Source organism: Rhinolophus sinicus, chromosome 14 (assembly GCF_057876585.1).
Source record: "Rhinolophus sinicus isolate RSI-liver-muscle chromosome 14, RSI-T2T, whole genome shotgun sequence".
Taxonomy (NCBI): domain Eukaryota; kingdom Metazoa; phylum Chordata; class Mammalia; order Chiroptera; family Rhinolophidae; genus Rhinolophus; species Rhinolophus sinicus.
The window spans coordinates 65,296,960-65,320,798 of record NC_142514.1 but is presented as its reverse complement, the minus strand read 5'-3'; the positions used below and the strand labels follow the sequence as shown (position 1 = coordinate 65,320,798).

Sequence of the window (23,839 nt, the reverse complement as noted above, 5' to 3'; positions counted from 1 at the left end):
CACTCAACTGTCAGTACTCAGCCTATACAAAGCAGTTTTCTCATTCTGAATCACATTTTTCATGTGTACCATAACTAATCTGGACTTTGAAAATCAAAATGGGAAGCACACCATGTGACCTGCATGCATTTTATTTTCCAATAACCAGAGCTCTTAATATTTAGTGTTGCTTAATGACCTAAGACACAGATCCACAAGGATTGCTATTTCTGCCCCATTCAAGTCACACACAGAGTAGAATTCATATAACCTGGCTTTAATTTTTGTTCATATAAATAATTAATTCTACATTTTTAAACACGTTAAGATGTTTTATTTTTTAATCAGCTAATTTGACTGGGAAACAAAGATGCCTTTTATTCACATTTTCTTTGAATCGTGTTACTGTAGTAAAAATTCCCCACAAGATTTGGCCTTCGCTCACAAGTTTCGCGGCTGCCAATTAGTTTCCAGAGTCGCTATTTTACAAAAATGCTTCTCACTTTTAAAAAATGTAATTGAATGTCTGTTCATCACAGAGTTTCTTGTGTTCAAGCCCAGGGTGTTAAACATTTTTCGGGTTGACTTGGGTCAGCTTTGAAAAATGTCAGACAGTGAAACTTGAGAAGGGCCCGTATGCTATACTGTGTCCCTCACATCCTGTTAAGTATTAAGTGGATATTTAAATGGACTTGTTATACCTCGAGACCGCCTGAAAGTGAGCCATATAGTTTACAAGACTATTAATTAAATGAGAGGATTGCATGGGATGCACATGTATTTTCATAATCACGCACATTGGCCCAGAGTTGCCCTTTAATTTTCAGACTAATTAAAGTAACACATTGAACTGAAAAGGGTGGATGGCTGCATTTCTGCAGAGATGCTAACACTGATGAAAGTGGAATGGTGAATTTTTCTTTTTTAAAAGAAGGGAAAGGAGTGGGAGAAGAAAGAATTCGCCTGAGTGGACCTGACTCCGTTCCATTCATGGCTTCTTATTTGTTCCACTCCTGGATCAAGTTTTTAATTTAACAGGACTGCATTTTGGGGGCGTTTTCGACCCCATCTGTTTGGGGCCAGAGTGTGCCCCACCTGGTGGTGCAATTGATTTTTGAATTAACTGGGCTTTATTTTAGAACAATAGAGTGATTGTTTAGCTGCTTTTAAGCACTGGGATTCTTGGAATCTGATGGGCAAAAAAATAAATCAGACTGCAATGCGCAGCTCTCTGGGCTGCTAATTGCATTTGACCCATTATCCTCCACAGCCCTGGTTCAAACTTTGACACGGCTGACTTGGAGTTTGAAATGTAAATGGAAGGGCTGCTTTTGCAGGTCATCATACTGCGGAAAGTTCGTTCCTGGAACACTCTCTGAGGCCTGGAAAAGAGAAGAAACAGATATGAGCAATTATCCCAGGATTGTGCAGCTGCTGGCATTTGGGGCTGGCAGACACAGCCCTGGGCCCCTTCTCCACCAGCACCACCCAGTGCAAGGAGCGGGAGGGATGGAGGGAGGCAGGCTGCCTGAGAGAGCAGCAGCAGCAGAGGTGTCAACCGCCTGCCACTGCTGTGTTCATTGGAAATGGGGGCCGAGAGGCATCTCCCTCCTGTCTCCCATATCCCACCCTTAAAAAGCATGTTGCACCAGCATGTAGTTAGCAATTCTTTTTCTGCCTCTCTAGCTTTCTCCTTATCATGGTGGCTATGCTTTGCCACCCATAAGGCCTCTTTGAAAAGAGCACAGGGTTTATAAAGCTTTACTTTTTCTTTACAGAGAAAAGTCCCTCCACTCCTGGGAAGCTCATCCAAAAGCAATAGCTTGCCCTTTTCCCCAGCCTGGGTCTAACACATGATGTACGTGTTTATCTTCAGCTGGGCTCCCCTGGACCCACAGCTCGCCCCCTGAGGGGGCGATACTAAGTTGATCTTACAGGGACTTTAAAAACAGGGTCAGGCCAGTGCTGCAAAAAAATGGAGTTGGGCCCTGAGAGGAAAGAAGGGGGAAGAATGGCGAGTACTGGTAGGGGAAAGGTGATTTCCAAGTCAGGAGGGGCTCTGGGACTCAGAGGCAATCGCAGCTGGGCAGAGGACCTTGCTCTCCAGATCCAGCTCTGCAGGCTGTAAAGAAAACTGGTCCTGAAAAGGCAGGGGATGGAGGACCCCTAGGAAGCAGACTTGCTGACATCACAGAGTCATATGAGCAGGAACGGACCCCAGCAACAGAGTCTGCAGTAATGTTGGGAGCTGCACCCAGGCAGCAGTCTAGAGAGGGGCTTCTTTCAGGCTGGCAGCCACGTTCAACTCCCAGCTTTGCTACTTATTGGCTGTATGAACTTGGCAAAGTTCTATAACCCTTCTGCCTCAGTTTACTAAATGCTCAAAGGGGACAGTAATAAATGGTATTGTTATGAGGCATTCAGTGCTTAAAGCCCGGTGCATCGTGAAGTGTTTGATACATTCAAAGTAATGCGATCATTAGAACCAAGGTCAGGCCTCATCTTGTTCGCTGAGGAAAGTTCAGAATCTCCCAAAGAAGAGCACAAGTTCAATCAGCGATGTCAAAGCAGCACACACCTAGGGAGGCCTGGCTTCTGGCAGGCTGAGCTCCTGGCTTGACAGAGCTCACTGCCCAATGGAGGAGAGAGAAGCAGCTACACCTGTCAGAGAACAAAGGCGCTGGCTTGCTACATTCCCCAAAGTCCCATTGACCTTCTTTCTGTCTAGCCACGCAGAGATCTCCAAACTGCCCCTCAGAGGTGTCTGCCACACTCTGTGCCAAGGTGACAATGCCTCCAGGTCAGGCTGGGGAGGGTTCCCAAACCACCACTGCACTTTGACTTCTCCAACCTAACCTTGCTACATGCTGGATTTCACCCTAGTTTCTTTTCTCAGGGGGAAATCAGAAGATGATGCTTTTGTGAGAGTTAATTATGGCTCCCGCACATATTAAAAGGTGTGGAGGGCCCCTGACTTTGGCAGGACTGCAAGAGTCACCCCACCCATGTTCTCGGCTCAGAGATGGAGAGATGTAGTGTGTTTGGGTCCAGGTCTACGCTGCACCTGGATCCCTATATTTGCCAGTAAACAGAAGCACATGGAGTTATTAATTAGCATTTATGAGCTCATTAGCATTCATAAGTAATGTCAACACAAGATGATGAACTAAGCTGGATTGTTTGGGAAGGGGAGATGAGGGAGAAAACTTGTCTCTCCATTTGGATTCATATAAATGTTACTTCCCTAGAATCCACCTCCACCTAGGAGTCAGCAGAAATAAACACAAATACACAGGGCAAGTCAGTAAATTCCCATGTATGAGGGTGGCCTCTTCAGAGTTTCTGGTTCCCATTACTAATCTACTTCATATTGAATGGATTTGAGAATCAGTTTAAAGAAAACGTACAGTAGCAATATTGCCATCCAGGGTGGCCATATGTGACTGTTTGTCATGAAATGTTCAAGGCGAAAGGAAACTCAGAGATTATTGTTTCATCCTTCCACACTTCAGGTAGGAAACCAAGTTCCTAAAGTTGGTAGCAGAGCTGGGTCTAGAAATTCCACCTCTCTACTTCCTTTTCTGTAACTCAGAAGTAGATGAAACTGATCCATCACGTTTGGGGCTAAAAAGTCTACCTGGGTCCAATGTTATCACTTTGTTTAAACTGTCCTCTCCACCAAGAAGCCATGTTTCTTTTATTCTACTGTTATTTAGGAACCCCCTTCTGTTAATCTTTCAGTCCAGCTCACCAAGAATTAATGGCAGCCGATATCTGTACTTTGGTCCCTTCTGGGCAGGGTAACCAAGTGAATCACTGTGAGAACCAGCTGGCTTCTAATGGAAACAGAATGGAAATTATACTAGGCTTAAAGAGTCCAGTTTACTAGGGACTGAGAGGGGTTTCTGTAGGGGAGAGGGCAGCAACTGGATAAAGAAGGGGATGGAGATGTGGTTAGAAACCTAGAGAACCGTAGAGGACTTTCAACTCTCAGTTCTTCAACCCGTGTAGGAGTCTGACCATTTTTATGCAGATCTACAACATTTGAATTAAATTTAACAGTGCTTTTAATAGGTTAAAAAGAAACCACTTATTAAAGCTTCTCCCACACTCAATTTTTACCAGGTGTTTTGCTCACAAGAAGCTACTCACAAATGGATGGTCCCACAGTTTGGGTTATAGCACTCACCTTTTGTTGTTTTTTCATGCAATCTTAGCCATATTAAACTTTTATCTAATTTCTACAGGGTGCCCTGTATCTCTCAGTTATAATGCCTGAGTTCAAACTTGATAGCAGCCTATCACAGCCAGACTCAGAGTCTCTGAGTCTCTGTGTGTAGTATGCAGAGTGACACCTTGGGCTATGTGGGAACAAATTTGGCATTAGATCTCTGTGAGCTAGATGGGAAATGAGCAAACCAAGTGTTGACCCAGGATACAAACTGTTCAGTTCGTAGAGGTTTCTATGGATTCCTAATTTGGAACAGCTGGCCCAAGTGGGACATCCTGGTGACATAATTTTTCAATATCACACTTCTGCAAATAAACAGGGTTTCTGGGCTTGTAGACTAGCTATAGTTCTTAATCTGATTGTTTATTATTCCAAACCATCATTTTGTGTTCTATATGTTATTAGTGAATAAAACAACAAAGAAACCCAAGGTGACCTCTACCTCATATTTGAGTTCATCTGCATAGAACACTGGATTCTACCTGGAATCCAGTGTTGACTTTCAACTTGGACAGGAGCTTGTTGCCAAAGTAGTTCACGTGTCTCCTTGTTTTCTAATACATGGTGGTCTTTCTTGACATTTTTTCCTTCTTTGTCTATCAGTTCATCACTGGATACGACATTGTCTGATCATTAGAGTTCACCCCCTTCTTTAAGCTTCGCTGGGATGCTGTCCAAGCACCAACAATGTGCAGGAAGTTCTGGGTGGCTCCCTCAAAAAAACCAATGTTTTCCTGGAGGTCTGGGCCCACAATCAATCATTGACTTCTTTTGCTGTTTTAAATAATCTGGGGGAAGAAAGGTAATTTTTAGCTATCTAGAAAAGCTGAAAAGGCATCAGCAACTCCAGTGCTTCAGACCCTACCTGCAGGGACCTCAAGGATGTCTCTTCAGCAGGCAGATTTGCTAGTGTTTGCCAGAACTGAGATGTGCTTTGGTATAAAATGCTTCTGTAAGGTGTCATGTATGGTGACCAAAAGGCACTCAAGCAGCTGCATGTCAGGGAACTAAGAGAGGGAGCTTCAAGCAGGCGAATGAAGAAAAAAGATTGAAGGATGCGTTGGAATCCCATCCCCCCACTGTAAGCCCATCAATGGCTCCCACATCATCCACAGGAGAAAGCTGATTCTCTGTAGCATGGGATGTAACGGCCTTCATTTTCTAAACCCTGCTTTCCCTGACCTTGTCCTGTATGCCCCAGCAACATCCAGCCATACTAATTTTTCACCTGGTACCTTTGCTCTGCCTGGAATAGTCTTCCACTGCACCCTGATCTTCTTTTTCTTACTCTCTAAGGCTAAGCTCAGGCCTCAACTCCCCCTGGAAACCTTGCATCACTGTCCTTCCTCTCTGACCACCAGACTGGATAAGGCCTCTCTGCTCATCTCGACCACTCCATTTGCCACAGTGTTTATAATAGTTTGGTGAAGTATCTTTTCCTCCAGTTGACTGTGAAGGCAAGATCTAGGTCTTATTTCTTGTGTTCATTTTCTTATTCCTTGTACCAAGAACATTCCATCACTCTAGCAGACCAGCTTCTTCTAGGAAGTTCTATTTGAAATAGAATAAAGATATCCCATTACCATGTGCCCTCTGGTGCACCTCCCTTGACATAAAGTGGGTCCCTTGGTGTGACATGATGTGATGTGGGATCCCTGTCAATGGGTCAGATACTCTAAGCCCTCAACTGCAGATGGTGGTGCAGGCTGAGGCTCTGCAGGCAGGAAAGGCAAACCCTGGAATATCATTTTTTCAAGCTAAAATGAATTGCTGTCCCTTCTAGCAATGTAGCTAACTTGCCACAAGTGGTTGGCTGGTGATCTCAAAGGATAATGCCACCGTGGAGATTGTTCCCTGTTGCTGACAGCTTGGACATTTAGGAGCAGCAATAGCTATATTAGTTTGGTGAGTGGGAGCCATGCTTTGGACCCATAAATAGCCTCCAGCTCTGTCACAAGGCTACTCCATTTATGCACCCATTGTGCCAGCTGATCAATGAGAGTGGCTGGCTGATGTCAACTGGCCTAATCATTCTATCTTCTTGTTTGTTTAATGCCTCCTCAGTGTTGGATGCTTTCTGGTGAATGTGAACCTGTGATACGAAGATCTCCACACTTCGTGTCCATTCCCATAGGAATGTCTCTTCCTCCGACTTCTTTGTCTTCCAATATTCTTCCTCTGGCTCCTGAACTTTCAACCAAGCCATTTACCATTGACCATGAGTTTATATATATTTTCTTTGCCCACATAGTAGATGAGCAGGTATGCCATTTGAAGCTATGCTCACTGAGAATATTTCCACTAATTGGTGACTTCAGAGTCAACCCAGAGTAGGGCTTTAGTGCAGTGGCAGACCATTTGGGGTTTGCAGCCACATGCCAAGCCAACACATTCATGAACCAAGCTCAGCCTTTTACATTCTCCATCAACCGGTCATGAAGGACCCAATGCGGTCCCAGGTGTGTACTGGGGAAGAGGCAGTACAGTGGTGGTAGATGATGACATGCAGTCTGACCAGGCGGTCTACTTGTGCCATATGACCCTCTTCATATCCAGTCCTAAGTGCACCCTTTCCATCTTGCAATGGATTACTTCTGGGCTCACCCACTCAACCTTATGACTTGTTGGTTCTAACAGAAAACAGTTCATGGTGCACAGTTCTAGCCTCATAATCATTTGATGACTAATAGGCAGAGTGCCAGAGCACACCAGGGATGCTTTTCAAAATATGTGGTCTATCCTCCAGGCCTTCCTACTGAAAATAATTATTTGGTGGGATTTCCGACCTTATGTGTCATTTCTACTCTGTTATGGCCATTTCTCTGAGACTTTTCATTCTTTCTCCTACCAACTCTTATGGTAATTCATTTCTACTTCATTTTATGTGGACTATTACTTTCTCCAAGTTTCCAAGAGCCGTACTAGCAGAATATGAGTAGCATCCCAGGATGATTGCCAGACGTCCTGTTTCCCAGGAGGGTGCTCTCCTGTATAGTAAATTCTCCCTTATATAAAGTTACATTCCACCCAAATGGAGCCAGTACTCTCAGAATCCAGTCTCTTAAATAATGTTCAAGAGCCTGCCAATACTTCTTAGCTAGAGCCTGTAGTTCCTTTAAGGTATTGTTCCTTTCCTATCCCAGCAGGCCCAGCACTTCCCCAGCTGGGCAATGTTTTTATTTAATTCTATTTATTAGTCTGGCTGCCAAGAGAAGGGACATAAAGGCAGATCTTGAAGGGAGGGGGACACATTTGTCTTACAAGGCAGAGGCCTCTGCATCTTCTTCAAGCAAGAGAGAAATACTGCTAGTCTTTAACAGAGGGGCGTGGGCCACTTCTGCAGCCTCAGAGGGTTTAGGGGAATCTGGAGACTCAAGATGTTTAAGTACATCAGCTCAGATGTCACTATCTCTTATCTCAAGGTCCTGCTCTTTCCCAATCAGAAAACTGGCTAGTGTGGCACACCTACCTCTCATGCGTGCCTTCAAATTTCCCTGGAACTCCGCTAATCTTATGATTAAGTTCTAGCTCTGATCTCCAATTTCCTCTAACTAGAAGAAATGAGGCTCACATTATATCCAATCAGTGAGGCCTTCTGGTTTTCACACCAAGCCTTTAATTGCTAGTTAATTACTCTTTTTTTCCCCAAAGCATTAATTGCCCTCAGCAATAGTCATCCAATGCCATTGTTCTTATAATTACTATTTCCCTATATTTCTCAAACGCCTGACACATTCACCCACTAGTGCATTCCCTTCCACCAGCACACAGTCCCTTGTGCCAGGATCTATCACTGCTCTCTCTACCCCTAGGGATAGAGTCCTTGTTATCAGTGACAAGCAAGTGATCAAGCTCTAGAATCCCTTTTGAGCATCACCTTTCTCAGACCATTCCTGGTCCCAACTGTTTAGGTTGGGTTCTCTGACAAGTGCATCACTATTTGTAGGGGAAAAGCAAAGGGAAGGAAAGAAGATTGGTGCCAAGGGGGAAGCTGGGCTATGACGTAGTCACAACAAAGGCCTCGGTCAACCTCACGGAGCGCTCTGACGCTGGTTTGCGCTTAGAAGTTATCCCAAGTGGAGGTAAAGTAGACAGAACTTTATGCCCCTGCAAACTAGTCTTTGGATGCAGACAGGCCCAACAAAGGGGTGTGACAATGGGTGAAGAGGCACACTTAAGCAAAGGCAATTAGCAGAGAGAGCTGACAGCTGAGGGTTATCAGCCAGCAGCCCTCCGAACAGCTGGAGGATTAAGTCCTTCAGTCCTGAGGGGACCGGGTAGTACAGCATAGCGACTACTGCAGAACCCAGCTCTACCTCTTATTAACGGCATGACCTTGGGTAAGTCAGTCATGCTGTCTGGGCCTTAGTTGTAATGCCAAACTCACAGGGTTCTCATGAAGAGCAAATGAAAAAACATGTGAAGCACCTTCACACAGAGCCTGGTACACATTAAGTCCTGTAGCTTTGTGCAGCTATAAGAAGCTTAGGGGTTATGTGAGAAGCTAAAACTAAACTATAGGATACAACAGAAACAGTTGCCAAATTGTGGGCATCAGAAACTTAAAAGACGTGAAGATCAAGGAAACAAAGAAGGGCAGTTTCAAAGAGGAGTTGGTCAACAGATACATAGAGTTTATTGTAGAAAAGTGCAACATGGGAAGACAGCTTCCAGGTAGGACATTCCCAAGAGCCTAGGCCCAAGAAACAAACATGGCATTTGTAGGGTGAGGAGGAAGTCATTCTGACTGCTGCAGTGCTTCCTGCCCAGAAGTGGACTAGGAGAGGGGCGAGTTATGGAAGCTTAGAAATCCAGACAGAAACAGCTGTTCTGAAGACCCTAAAAGACGGTTGTACAGTTGGGCTCAGAAGTGGTGTGAGGGGCATCCCTGAGGAATGGAATGTGTTGGAAGGATGGGGACAGGGAAAAGAGAGGGCCTAGGAGAAACAGACACAAAGGAGAGAGACATGTCAAGGAGAGAGAAGAAATTGAAGTGAAAAACAATACAGAGAGTGAAAAATAAAACCAGAAAACTATAGCATAGAGTTTAAGAAATTATGATCTTCTCATTTCAGACACACCAATTCAAAGAGTTAGACTGTTGCAGAAAATATTAATATTATTAATAATAATAATAATTTAGGGCTAAGTCAGCTATGTTACTTCCTTGGGAAATAATGCAAATACCCATATTAAGAAGCATACTGTTTTGCTATATTATAAATAGTTTTGAATTAATGTCCCTTCCCAAAATGCCTACTTTTCCAACAGGTGCAATATGATGCCATCTGCCCAACAAAAGTTAAATGTCACTAACTTTATAAGAAAATGTAATTGGCTGTTTAGGATCCTAGTTTATTATGATGATATTTAATAATATTATGTAGCATTGAGGGGCATAAAATGAGTTATAAATGTTAACTCTCTAACTGACACAATACCGTGTTTCCCCGAAAATAAGACCAGGTCTTATGTGAAGTTATGCTCCAAAAGATGCAGTAGGGCTTACGTTCAGGGGATAGCATCCTGAAAAATTATGCTATGGCTTATTTTCTGGTTAGGTCTTATTTTCGGGGAAACACGGTAGAAAGACAAGAAACATGACACTCCCCTTTTAAGAGATCCTGTCATGCAGGGTGTCATGGGGGGTCTCTGGTCCCGCTCCCCACATAAGAACGCAGGACATGGTGAGGCCAAAAACAAACACCAACGGAGCTATAGTAGGGGAGCCATACCACTGTAGTCTCGCTGGTAGTGGGTTGGAGACACAGGAAGTAGGAGCCACATGATCTGCAACCTGCCGTCCGCTTCTCTGCCAATCAACCAACGTCTTGCGAACTTCACTCCTCCGTGCTAACTGCAATCCGCTCTTGCTAGCTCAGCCACCATCTTCTTGCTAGGCCCCATTTTCTGCTAGCATAGCCACGGCAGTTATATTAGTGGCCAATGGCTCACTGGTTATAGCTGACGGCCAACCAGCCACAGCTGATGGCCATTTGATCACAGCTGATGGCCATTTACTACCTGAGCCAGCACCTTTCCACGTGAGGCCGAGAGCCTGGAAACTGCACTCCTGGCTCTGTCCCCACAGATCCATTCATCCCACAAACATTTATTGGGCTCTGACAAGCTAAACATTGTAGCAATGCAGAAATTTGGCTACATGGAGTTGAATTCATGCTGTTTGAATATCTGACCTTGCCCCCCGCAGAAATGAGAGCCTTCCAAGGGTAGGAACCATGATTCCCCCTCTGTGAAGTTGTAGAGTCCAGCACAGCACCTGGAAAAGGGGAGTTCTTCCATAAATGTGTGTAGATTTTTCTAAATTAAATACCCAGAATTACCTGTAAGTCTATGCTATGGTTATTAAGAAACATAAACCCGGAAACTCTTGACTTCTGAGCCATTGCTCACCATGGGACCTCACTTCCCGTCTAATGCTCGTCTGTCTGTCTGTCTGATCTCTTAGACCATAAAGCATTCACACATCCTCTGAACATTGTGAATTATGCAATTTCTATAGCCTTCTGAGTTTATTAGAGACAAGGTCAAAGCTAAGGCTGGGCCCCACACTAAGATTTGCTTTTTTCTTAAAGATTTTGGCTTCAATGAAGATTTTTATATTGAGTGGAAAAGCAGAATTCTGGATCTAGAAATCACTCCAAGTCAATATTCTCGTTAGTCTGGGTTGGGTGTGGGAAAGTTCCATTTGGCAGTTCTGATTATAACAAGGCCCTGATTGCTATCAAATGGCCAACAGAAAATAGGAATAAATTAGACTCTAGGCTTCTCTCTGACTCAGGCCTCAGGGTCTCACTGTGTGGGTGAGACCACACTCCAGTGAGATTCTTCACAGGTATCTAGTAATTTAACCCTTTCTCACAGGGTCCAAAACAAACCTATCATATGCCAGAGCAAAATCCTAGTGAACTAAAGAAAGAGATTAAAGTCACAAATCTGTGCCCGAATCTTGTACCTTCTCCCTCTCCCACATCCCAATATGGATGTCATTAAAAAGCTACACTGTTAATATCTGGTAAGTATCCTTTGCCCTCAGAACTACAGCAATGGTGGCACCTGGCCCTAACCATGAAAGCAGAATCCCTTCAAGTTTGAGGAGCAAAGTGGCACTAAAATATCCCAGTGTTCTACCCCAGTCCTGAACCTATCACCCTTGGGACAATCATTGTAGAAGGCCCATTTTCACAAATGTCAAAAATCAGACCCTAAACACACACCTGGCCAGAATACACCCTAATTAAGTTGCTGACCATTTTAATTATACATGTTATCATTACCTTTGCTCCCTAACTTTGCTTAGTGAAAGGCTGTATAAACATACTGTTCTCTAAAGAGCTTCAGATGATTACACGTAAACAATGCATCTGAAGAGGGCTGCAATAGTCGACAGAAGACTTAGTTTCCCTTCTTTGAAAAATATGTCCTGTATCACTCGACTGAAATTTACAGGGGGAAAAAAGAATTTCAGAGTTTATTTATTCTGCTTTTGGGGGGAGGAGGGTGGCACAGTCTGTCTATGGCTGGGCCCACAGTTGCACATGAAAGTTAATATTTCCAGGGCCCTGCATGGAATACCTTTCCCAGAATTCATGTTCTCAATGGGAATCTGAAACAGCGCATGAGAGTTACCCTAAGTAGATTTAAATAATTAAATTCAAAAATTCTCAAACCACTTGCTGTTTTAAATTTATTTCTTTAATAACAACTCAGACTCAGCAACAGACTGGATTAAGATTTCATTTATTCGAAATTTAAGGTATATCCAGCTCTGGGTGTTGTTTTTAAGTATTTAAGGGGAAATTTGTGCGTGGTGAAAATGAAGAGACTGCAGCATTATAAATTCATTTCCTCTATTAGAAGCAGGGCCGTGCCTGCACGCTGCAGCTGTTCGGGGAGGCAGTCCCGACAGGCTGAGGGCGCGCCGCGTGAGCAGACGACCCTTTGTTTCCCCACGAGGGAGATCTGGCCGGCCCCACACCCTTAGCAAGAACTATTTCCTCAGTGGCGCCAGGCAGTTGGGCAGGATCATCTGGGTGGTTTTCATGTGGCAAAGCAAAGCACCCTCTGGGATTCCAGGGCGACTTCTAAGGATCCATTTTCATCCATGACCTCAAACCAGGCCTTCCACCAGGCCCCAAAGATGGAAGGCCACTCTGGCCTGAGCTGAGTTCACTGACCTCTGACATAACCCGTCCCGATGCGTTCAACAAAGCAGAGAGTGATTCAGAAAACAGGTGTTACATCCCAGGTAACAGCCCCATGGTACTTACTATTCATGCTAACAATTTTACAAACAAGTGAGTTTCTTATACATTCATCACCACCCCCAGGCATTCATATTCTTTTTAAGTACAGAAACCTTAATTAGATTTTGACCACAGACCCGGATTTGACTTACCCTGACAGGGTTTCCATTAGAGTAATCTGTGGGGGAATTCACTGTTTTAACATCTGTGTGCCTGAGGCCTATCTCACATTTACTGCAAAACTCTGAAAAGCCTCCCTTGTATGGCTGTATGTTTCCTCATGCTCCCAATTTCACAGAAGTCATTTCAGCACCAAACGGTAATTAGCAAAGGGATGGGCCTCAGCTGACATGAATGCAATTTATTGTTTTCCACGAGGCCCTGAACCAAGCAAACAAAGAACACAGTCTAGCTGTCTGGCATTTTATTAACTTGTATTGTGCTGTGCACCTTACTGAAGGGAGATCTTCAAGAGAAATTCAGCAGTTTGTGTGTGGCAACATGCAGACTTTAGAAGAATATTAATTTCAGTTCAATTAGGCAAGTTTTGTGGTACCTCAGCCTGTAATATAGGACAGCTACTTTTATAATTATCTTCCATATTAACTTTATCATCACCAGACTTTTGCATAAATGCAACCTTTCATCTTTAAAATGCCAACACTTCTTCAATTTTGGCAACCGTACAGCACTGCTAATTATTTGCTCATTATGTGTGGTTAACTGATGAATCATTAATAAATGAATGAATGGCTAATATATTTTTATGGTAATTGGAGATATAACTGATTGCAGACTTCCTTAGCTTCTCAAAACGGCACTGAATGAGCAGTGGCTGCCTAATTGTTTACAGATGATATGTATGCCCCCACCCAGCATTTCCCACAGTTGCGGTTTATCTCTGGCGTATTCTCATCAGTCCAGGGTGGCAGCTCACTGAGGACCAGTCTGGGCAGAGGGGAGTGAGTGGGCAGTAGCATGACCAAGCTTCCTTTCTTGTGTTTCTGTCACCTCATTTGTTTCAGCTCAGCTGACACGTAACCATGTATGGGCCTCATAGCCATTTGCTAGCAATTGGAAGACTCCTCGTGGACTCTTTGTCACGGCCCTGGCAGGGCCACAGCCCTCACACTACTGTGGTTACCCCTAGTCAAAAATATATAAAGAGTCAGATGCTGACACACAAACACTCACACTGTCCAACTGCCACTTGTCTTGCCTGGCCTGGCACACCCAAAGGAACAGTGGCCACCCAGCCTGATGTCTTTGTGGCTGAGGAGCTAAAGGAGACCCTTGGCTAAGTTTGGTTATAAGCCTGCAGTTCAATTTGCACCACTGACAGAGTCCAGAAAATGAAATCAACTAGAGATCCTTAATTCCATTCACAGACTCACCATTCCACAGCTGGTTAATGGGTTTGGAGATAACTGCTGCATTACACAAATTACATCTATCATGCTGCAAATCAGTCACCACCTATAGGTTAAAAACAAAAAGTCTGTATTTGTTGACAATTCTTCTGAAAATGAAAGACTACTGGCCAAATAAGCCTTGTTTAGCTTCATACAAACAGACGGAAGATCAAGTTAAAAATGCAAAGGAGATTACCAATTCTTAATTATAATTATTTAACCAGGTGGGTAGTTTCTCCTAATGAACATTTCCATGAAAACAGAATAACTAATGACAGTCTTAAAGAAGCCTTTGTCTTTCCATGTACTAATGATCACATTTATAAATATGCAGCAAGGCCCCCGTGTACATTGCTAATGATAAGTAATTAAGCACTAGGCGTGGGAAGCCAGTGAAAAGGGTCATGTTAATGCAAGAGAGGAAATTAAAAATGCAATAAAATAAGTTGCCTAGAAAAGATTAAATAAACTCCTGGCTTCTCCTCCTTACAGAAGGAAAAGAACGGTTTCCCCACTCTAACCATAAAGCCATGTCAAGCCATTCAACAGCTGGTTACAAAGTCAGAAAGTATACGTGATCAGCGTGCACTCTCCCTCCATCCCCACTTTATCCTATTGGTTTGCAGGCAGAAGGTGTGGCTTCAAAGAGCAATTGGGGTCATTGAGAGAGAAGGTAGGCCCCTGGAAAAAGGAAGTAGTCGGTCAACAAAGATGGCTACCTGTCATGGATGCCTGTCTTCTAACCAAATAAACTGGACTTTGGTTGTTATTGCTGATGTACCAGTTGTTTAATAAACCATGTTGACCAACCTGGATTTTTTTCTCTCATCTTCTAGATGAAAAAGAGAGGACAAAAATGGGTCCACTACAGTAAAATAAGCTCTGTCTCTCTTCACACTGTCTGCTTCCCTACCAGACTGCAAGCACCTGGAAGGCAAGTGTAACTCTATGTTACAAGATATTATATCCCTCACACCTAGCACAGAACCACATGTAGTGAGTGCTTCATAAATGCTGGTTGAATAAATGAATGAATGAATGTTCAAAATAGATGATCTCTAAACCAAGCTGCAGTTTGTCAAAGAGCTCTTTAATATCACTCTCAATCCAAGCAGCCCCGCCACCCAAACACTTGGACCCTGTCGAAAGACATGAGTCATTTCTCTCTGTCATTCAGGTTCTGAGAATGGTATGAATTCTTTCTTCAATGTACCATCACCAAAAGGAACAGAAATGTGAAGCTTTAATAAAAAAACAAAATCAAAAACAAAAACAACTGGACTTTGCAAAAAAAAAAAAAAAAAAAAAAAAATCATACAGTTGACTGTAAGATTCCTGTTTGGGATTGAATAGGAATCCCAACATTTCCATTAAGCATTAAAGACACATAGAATGGATAAGTGGCTTCTTGGCAAAAGAAAAGGGACTTGTATTTGGAGCTCCACAGCTCTTAAATAAGGGCAATTTTGAGTCTTTTTAAAAGTGTCTTAGTGAAGCTCTTAAACCACTGAAGATTTTTTTCCTTCAAACATTTCAAACTCGTCGATCTCAAGTCTCTCAAGACCTCACATTCCCTAACTCTTCTATACGGTTAATCCCTCAGTGAGGGGAATCTAATTTTCTGCGGCTGAAGTCTAGAGTTAACAAGAAAGCGACCTTGATCTGAAGAAAAAAAGCAGCAACGAACGAGAATTAAACTTTGGTTGGATATTTTGGATAGTCTTTCCTTTCTTTTTTTTTTTTCCTCCTCTTTTTCCTTAAACAAGTTCTAAGAAACAAGTCATAAGGCAGAAAATCCAGGGCTTGGGTCTTTCTGCCTTGTTTTAAAACTCCTTCTGAATTCAAATGAATCATTTCCTTTTACATAAAATCTTCAACAAGGCCACACTTCTTTTTTTTTATCAGAGTGTTGTCATCGGCAAGCCTGCCTGACTCTCATAAAGGCAATTTAGTACCTGACAGCCGAGCAATGTATGTGTGGGCCTAGATTTGCCTTACAAATAAGGGCTGCCAAGGGAAACTCCAGGGAGGATGGCGGTGGCCTGCTCTGTGGACACCTAAGGTGTGTATCTCTCAACTTCTCAGGCAGGCCTTTGGTTTCTTAGGGCGTGCTGGGTTTTCCTCCAGAGAAAGTACTGACCGCAGCAGGGACACTGCAAGCTTATCCTGACCCCCAGTGGCCAGCTCTGTCATAGGACCCACACCGGTTGCACCACCCCGGGGTTCCCTAGGTCCCAGGGACCCAGGCACCACGGGCTTTAATTGACAATTAAAACAAACTTCGGTTCTCACAAGAATCAACTGAGTGAAATTTCGCAACTGCCAGTTTCACAATTCAATTCCCTTCAAGCAAAACCAACAGTTTCCCTGAGGTTTCACTCCACACCTCTCCATTTGTTGTTGAACTTCCCCCTCAAGTTTCTCTTCCCACACACAGTTTTATTTTAGAGTCAGTCATGGAAACAGTTCAATTATGTTTCTGGGGTCCCCGCCTCGTGCCTGCCGTGGTGCTGAGTCAGCATTTCCACAGAGCCAGGATGAGAACGGAGCGCAAGTTCATGAAAAGAGCTGCGCAGGGACCCGGCTGGAGGTGGGTATTTATGGCTGCTGCTGTCCCGCCTGCCCAATTCAAGCTGTTTCATTTTGTCAGCCACCAAAATCAAACAACCTGAAAGAAAGCTTCGTGGCCATGAATAGAATGGAGTCAGCAAACACGTCTGACCCTGGTGGTAGGATTGTCAGATTTAGCAAGCAAAAATTCAGGATGTCATGGGACATATTCATACTGAAAAATATTTATTGTTTATCTGAAGTTCAAATTTAACTCTTTTTTATCTGGTAGCCCCACCTGGTGAAGAAAGGAAAAGTTCTGTTTTATGGCTTTACAGATCAGCTACTGACCAGACCTTTGGATAGTCCAGGGGCCTGGGACCCCCTAAGTTTAGGCGAGGTGTTTTTTTGTTTTTGTTTTTGTTTTTTACAGCAATAGGAAACTAGAAAGAACATGCTTTCTAATGCATCTCAGGAGGCTCAGACCTCCCTGGGGTTGGGCCCATTTCTCAGACTTTCTGTCCTGTTACTCCCCTCTTCCTTCCCTGTCTGAGTAGAGAAAGCCTCTGACCTGAAGCGTCCCTTTCCCACAGTCAGTCTTCCTGCCATGGTGTCCTTGCTCACAGATGTTAAAATGAAAGTCACAACCAAGGTAACTATTTTTAGGGGGTAATAGATTATACCACAGCTGGCTCTTCGAGAGACAGAAGTGGCTGCATGCTGAACTGTTTGTATCCACTGAAATGTATAAAAGGTAAAAAAAAAAAAAAAAAAAAAAACGTTTTGCATTTCTATTATCGTCCATTAAAAAAAAAAAAAAAGGCCATAGCCTTGGGAATAGCATACATATCTGTTACCGACAACTCTGAAAATCACCTCTGCAAGCTTGTCAGTTAAACCAAATGTTAAATGGAAAATATTTGGCGGGATTTAAAATTAGACCCGCACACATTACTTACAGATGTTTCCATGAAAAACACTTGAAACTGAACCACGCCAAGTAATAAACCCCACAATGGTGTATTTTTTATACCCCAAGTTAATTTTTATTATATAAGTAGCCATATGAAGAAGGGATTGCATACTGCTTAAATTAAATACGGAGGAATGAAATCAGCAGTATCCCTTTACAGCATATGGCTCAGCAAATCAAATTACAAAGCTTTCCACATCTCATTAACTGCAATGAGTACAGTGAGTTTTCTAATAAGTCACATCTTTTTCATGTGAGTGGTGAGCAGTGACTTATTGTAAGAATTCACAGGATGACCCTTGTGCTGAAATTAAGAACTAATCTAAAATGGGCAGGGTCACCTGGTCAAGACTGATCATAACATTTCCTCATTATTGTTTTAGTTGGCATTGAAGCATATGTTTTCCTGGTGCCCCAGCTGAAAAATGCCTTTGATAATTTCACTGACAGCAAATAACCCACACACTGCCATTTAATGAGTTCGGGCAGGATTAGCTGACAATAAAGAATATAGTATAAATGTTTTTATTAGAACTGATTTATTTTTTAGCTACAAAAAAAAAAAAAGAAGAAGAAGAAAAAGAAGTGATATGGAAATGCTGAGCTGACTTGTCCCCTCGCAATGACTCGGGTGAAAGGAGGACGTGCGTGGAGCCCAGGGCTGGCCAAGACAGTGTCTTTGGGCTGCAAATGGTGAAATACCAGCTGGAACCCACACCCAGATGTTGGGTTCCTCCTTTGCACACAAGGAAAAAAAATACTTCTACAATTGCTCATCATGTGGCCTTTGGTTGAGATGAATTACCAATTTACAACCTCTTGTGTTTGGAGAGAAGCAAACTGTGCTCTTTTGAGGCAAGAATTGGGAACCTGAAATCATTCATGCCTCCTTGTTTACAAGGCCAGAGTGAGGCCAAAAATCCATTTCCCTCTGTGCTCTAAGCCCTTTCAATGACGAGTTTCTTACCATCTGCACTAATAAATATGGACTGGTATGTGTACAACCATACACTGAGGAGAAGGGAAGAGTGAAAGGATTTTAAATGGTTGCAAATTGCTCTCCTGCTGAGATAACAGCAGTTTGCATGTGAGCCTCAGTTGTTACACATTAAGAATGGGCATTTGGCTTCTTTTCACACAGCTGTGAGAGAAGGGGTGGGTTTCTGAGCAACCAGAGAGAAAACGGATCTGTTGTTCTTAGGGAGACAGGCTTGCTAGTGGCATCTTGCCCAGGAGCTCTTTCTTCACAGCTCCAACCATGGGGACTAGAGACAGGATCAGGAGACTAGTCCCCGGTGCTGGAAGCAAAGTGATCATTGGGATGGGGGAGGTAAGCCCTGAAATGGGGGCCATAAGCCCCACATCTCAGCAGAGACAAGCAGGATCTGAAAGGGAGGCAAGGTTCGAAGGTTGACATAGCCCAGTAGGCAAGAATGTTATCTTTGAGGTCAAGTTGAGCTGTCTGGGAGGGTCTGGAGGCTTAAGACTGGCCCTTAGGCAGAAGTGGTCACAGAGAAATCTGTCTTGGGAAGAGGCAAAAAGATAGCACAAAGAAGGTAGTGTAGGTGAGCAGGGCTCAGCAGTGAGTGTAGCATAGGAAAAGCAGCCAGGGCTGACAGAGACTCAGAGGTCTCTTCCCAAACAAAAAGAAGTGACTCCATGTTCTCAGCATAACATAATATGTAACTGTGGGAGCGTCAGAGAGACTACCAGTGAACTCTAGAAGACCTGCCTGAGCAGAAGAGCAGACACGTAGAAAAAGGAATGCCCTGTACATCAGGAAGAGCACTTGAGTAAATTCTAAGGAGCGTAGGAAGACCCTTTGGTCCCAACACTCCTAAATGCATGCTCCAACAGAAAGCAGCCTGCCCCATGATGGGAATAGGAAACCCACATGACCTACCTCCCCTCTCAGGTGATGAAAATGTGAGGGGAGAGGTACCCTGGGAAGCCAGGGGGACTCTGAAGCATCAAGTCCAAGGAGGAGATGGGAAGCCAGGACTGAAACCAAAGCAGAGGGTCAGCCACTGAGCCCGGCAGACAGTGGGACCAGATTTGGAAGACAGAGCCCAGAGAAAAATCACCGAGGAATGGAGACTCTTAAGAAGCACATGTGGTTGAGCCCATGGGAGCTTGAGAAGGAGCTGTTAAGGGTGCCAAGCCTTCAGGAATGCCCAAGACCAAATGTTGGGTGGGGGAAGTTAAATACAATCCCTAGCATAAAATACAATCCTTCTAACCCAATCCCTGGTGAGAAGGAATTAGTAGTTACCACTCAAAGCAACTGTTCAGGAAAATTGTTCATGGATCCTCCATAGTGTTATTTTTGGTCTTCAAAATGAAAGTTGTTATAGAGTCTTTATCATTTAATTTTACCCTCCATTTGTCATTGAATCTACCAAGCCTTCAGTTACACAGACTCTGGCTACTTAACTGGAACCTAGACAAGGACAATCCTCTGTATTGCTAGGTAACAAACTATTATTTGCACAACTTTACAGTTTACAGTGTTGTCACAATGTTTCTCAATTGCCCTTCATTGCTGTGCTGTGAAGAAGGCAACTTAGCCGTAGCTAGGAAGTAAAAGAGCCAGGTCTCAGGCCTAAGTCTTCAGATTCCAAGCCCAGAGTAATTTTTATTACAGCGAATAGCTTTTGTGTCCTATTCAGATCACACTAAAATGCTCTGGCAGTCCGAGGAAATATCCATGTTCTACTCTTGAGAGAGTGTCTTCAGGGCTTGAGGCAAAGTTCTCTACAAAAGATGATCCTCCCCTAACTTCCCTCAGAAAAAGTCTACATCTGAAGTATATGTGATGGGCCTTCTACCTTTATTCCTCGCTGACTGGTACAGACAGAACAGTGCTGCCGAGATGACATTCTTAAGACAGATTACTTCTAGGACCACCCCACCCGCTTGGGAGCTGCTCATTGACTGTGCTTGGAGCCACAGTTGCCTTTGTGCCAAAAGAAGAACATAAGAAAAAAAAAAAGAAATCACATACAGACTTAAACAACAAGTAATAAAATAAACGATAAATAAATAGTAAAATAAGCCATAATAAAAATTTTAAAAACCATAGTAAATGAAAACCATAATAAATTAAAAAACCATAAGTCAATAAGTAAATAAATACCATAATAAAGAAAACCATAATTAAAAAAAAAAAGAAACAATAAATTTGAAAAAGCACAGCACTTAAAGCGGCATCAACCAGGACAGCAGCTAGCCTAAAGGAATTAGAGCTACCAACTGGTACCTTGCAGATGTTCCTTTGTCTCCCCGCTCCATTTTTTCCCTCATTTGTTTATCTTCGCTATAGACGATGCTCACTGTCTTAAAGGAAAGAAGAAACTCTCCCTTCTCTGTGCATTCTTGCCCCCAACCCCAGCAGGTGAGCCGGGGCCCAACTTGAAGAGGACTCTTGAAGAAGTAGAGGTTCCAATGAGTGTTAAAAGTTGGTCAGGCAAGTACGATAGGTTATAAAAATTCTGCTACATGTAGGAGGCTTTGGGGGGTCTTGTCCTCCACCATGGTTTCCTGAACGTGGTATTAGACACTCCCCATCCACTTACCCAAAGCAACTACATACAGGAACCCCAAGGCACACTTATGCAGATATTGACATAAGACAAGGCTCCTATGTTAATGAATAAGAAAGAGTTTTAAACCTAGAAAAACATTCCTTCTGTTCTTCCTTCCTCCTCTTCCTTCCCAAACCTCGCAAACGCTACCATTTGGTCCTACACTATTTCCAACAGCCCTCCTTCATTCCAGCCAATGAGGGCTTCTGGCAGTGCCCCATTCTCCTTCATGTCACCGCCAAGCTCCTGCCCAAGTGTTGGGAGCATCTCTTTCCTGTTTTTTGTGCTGCTTTCCTGTCTTCCTTTAAAATTCCTCTCACTGACTCTACGAAGATTTCATGGTGCTGTATTCCCAAACCTTCAGCTCATCAAAGCCCCTGACATGTACATTAGGTATTGAAAAATTCAATAATCATTTATAAGTTAAGATTTGTACAATCTTAGGGGCTGGAAGGGACACTTGAATCACAGAATCAGTTTTCAAATATTGCTGTAGTTTGTAAAAACTTCCATTCGTAATTAAAATTTCTCGGCCTTCATTTCTAATGTTCTAAAGCAGGGGTGTCAAAACTGCGGCCCGCGGGCCAACTGCGGTCCGCAATCCATTGTTAATTGGCCTGCAGCAAATTCCAAAAATATATTTAGTTTACTTAAATAAACCAGGTGAGGCAATACGTACTTCACCCCGAGTGAGTGGCCCGGCTGTTTGTTTTACCACATATGGCCCTTGGTGAAAACCGTTGGAAAAAGTTTGGACACCCCTGTTCTAAAGTCTATAGCTTGCTTAAGGTTACAGAGCTAGATTGTACTGAAATCTGGGCCAGAGCTACTTTCTTCTTAAGGACTCACTATTCACTCTAGCACACTGTGTATAAGCATGAGCCAACCTGTCTGCTTCCACTCCTCTGTCAAAACACTAAACAATTAAATACTTAATACAGTACTGGCTATTGAATTGTGTCTCCTTAAATGCAAACACTCTATATTATCCATCTCTGTAGCCACCAACTACCACTCCCCACTTTGATATTTTATATATTGGAGAAGCCTGATAAATGCTTCTGAACAAATGAAGGAGGACCTACCATTTTTGGTTATCTCAATGAGAACTGCCCACCAGTGGATTAGAAGGGGACTCCCTAACTCCCAGGCTAGGTTAGTCCTCCAGATGTGTTCTCCTATGGTCTTGGCTCCACCATTAAATAGCTGTGTCATTCAGCAATTATGTGACCTTACTGTACCTCCATTTTCTCATCTGTAAAATGGGGATAAAACTGTACTTTCCACATAGGATTGCTGTCAAGACTAAATGATAAAATCCATAAAAAGCACGGAGAACAGTGCCTACCAATACAAAGCAAAACGTTCAATAAATATTAGCTACTGTTATTTTAAATACTTCATCTAGCATAAACCTTGTCACTGTGATTCTTGTTCAATTTGTTGACTTTCCAAAATTACAGTCAGCTCATGTCTGTATTAGTCTTATCCCCAATATGGTGGTCTAGTGAGTGGTAGGTAGTTGGTCAATAAATGTCTAAATACATCTGTGCAAGAATGGGAATACTTTGTGGTGGGCACAAATTTCCACCACCTTTGGACACTATGGATGATGGTTTTGATTTGTATTCCTGTGCCATTTAAGAAGCATTTGAAGGACACTACTGCAAAGTGGTTAAAAGCATAAACAGCAAAGCCAGACAGAATGAATCTGAATCCTGGATCTATCACTTGCCAGAGTGTGATCTTACAGTACTTCTGTGCCTCTGTTTCCTCTTCTATAAAATGGGAAGAAGAATAATGGTACCTACCTCAGAGAGCTTTTATGAAGATGAAATGAGTTAATGTCTGAAAAGCCCTTAAGTTAGGTAAATGTTAGCTGTTATCATCATCATCACTACCACCATTGTCACTTGTAAGAATATGACACAAAGAAGACCTGAGAGTAAAAGCAGATGTGTGTCATTGTTCCTGTAGGAAAACACACTGCTGCAAATACAGAGAGTCCATGACATAGCTGGAAGTCAGCCCTCAAATAAACATGATGCTGTGCCATGACAATTTAGCTATCATTAACATGCTGTTGGAATATTTTAGGTTCACACAGTCAGGGGGTTATGGGAGGAGAATTTTCAGAAAAGTGTATCATTTGCAAAATGCAAACACTGCCTTGCCCACCAGCTCCCACCACAAACCCTGCACTCCAATTAGGTGGAAACACATCTGCAGCCCAGCACCGCTCCTCCAATCCTGCAGTGGCTGGGACCATGCTTCCCTCCTGCCAGATCCTCCTGACATGGATTTTCTCATCACGCTCCAGCTCAAGGACCCTCCAGAAACCTACCATGGTCATTCTTTCCTTTGTTGCTGTGTCTCCAAATCTGTGGGGCCTTGGAGAAGCCCAGCTGTCAAAACTACAGCCACTCTTTCACTGGCCTCCTCTTCATCACTGGACTGCAGGTCACCAGGGGTGTCCAAGAGGGCAAAAACCGGACTCTCCCAGATTTCCCACCCACCTCCAGAAGGAAGTGGGAGGAGCAGAACTGCTGAGGGAGACGGCAGCAGGACTCAGCTCAGGGAAAATGTGGGGCGCTCTGCTAGCTCCAGGAAACTTCAGGAAAAGAATCTCAAGTCTCAGCGCAATTAAAGAGCACGAGTGGGATTGGAGCAAGGAATGTGGAGAGCTTTGCATATTCTGTATTTTACTCCATTTCACCACAGTGGCTTCCCTCACCCCCACAGCCCACAGCTGTAAGGTGATTTGAAGCTTACCACATTTAGCCACAGATTGATTTTAAAATTATTCATGATTAGCCATCTCACCACTATCTACTAAGATTAGA

At 43.3% G+C, this 23,839-nt stretch overlaps 1 long non-coding RNA gene across 1 annotated transcript; it reads right to left on the bottom strand.

The window, feature by feature from the left end:
- Positions 1-256: 256 nt before the first annotated feature.
- Positions 257-23,541, bottom strand: LOC141572384 (uncharacterized). The gene is made up of 3 exons (XR_012497747.2): positions 23,341-23,541; positions 13,872-13,953; positions 257-1,361 (listed from the first exon to the last, which is right to left on the bottom strand). It is a non-coding gene; the product is annotated as an uncharacterized LOC141572384 (long non-coding RNA).
- Positions 23,542-23,839: the final 298 nt, after the last annotated feature.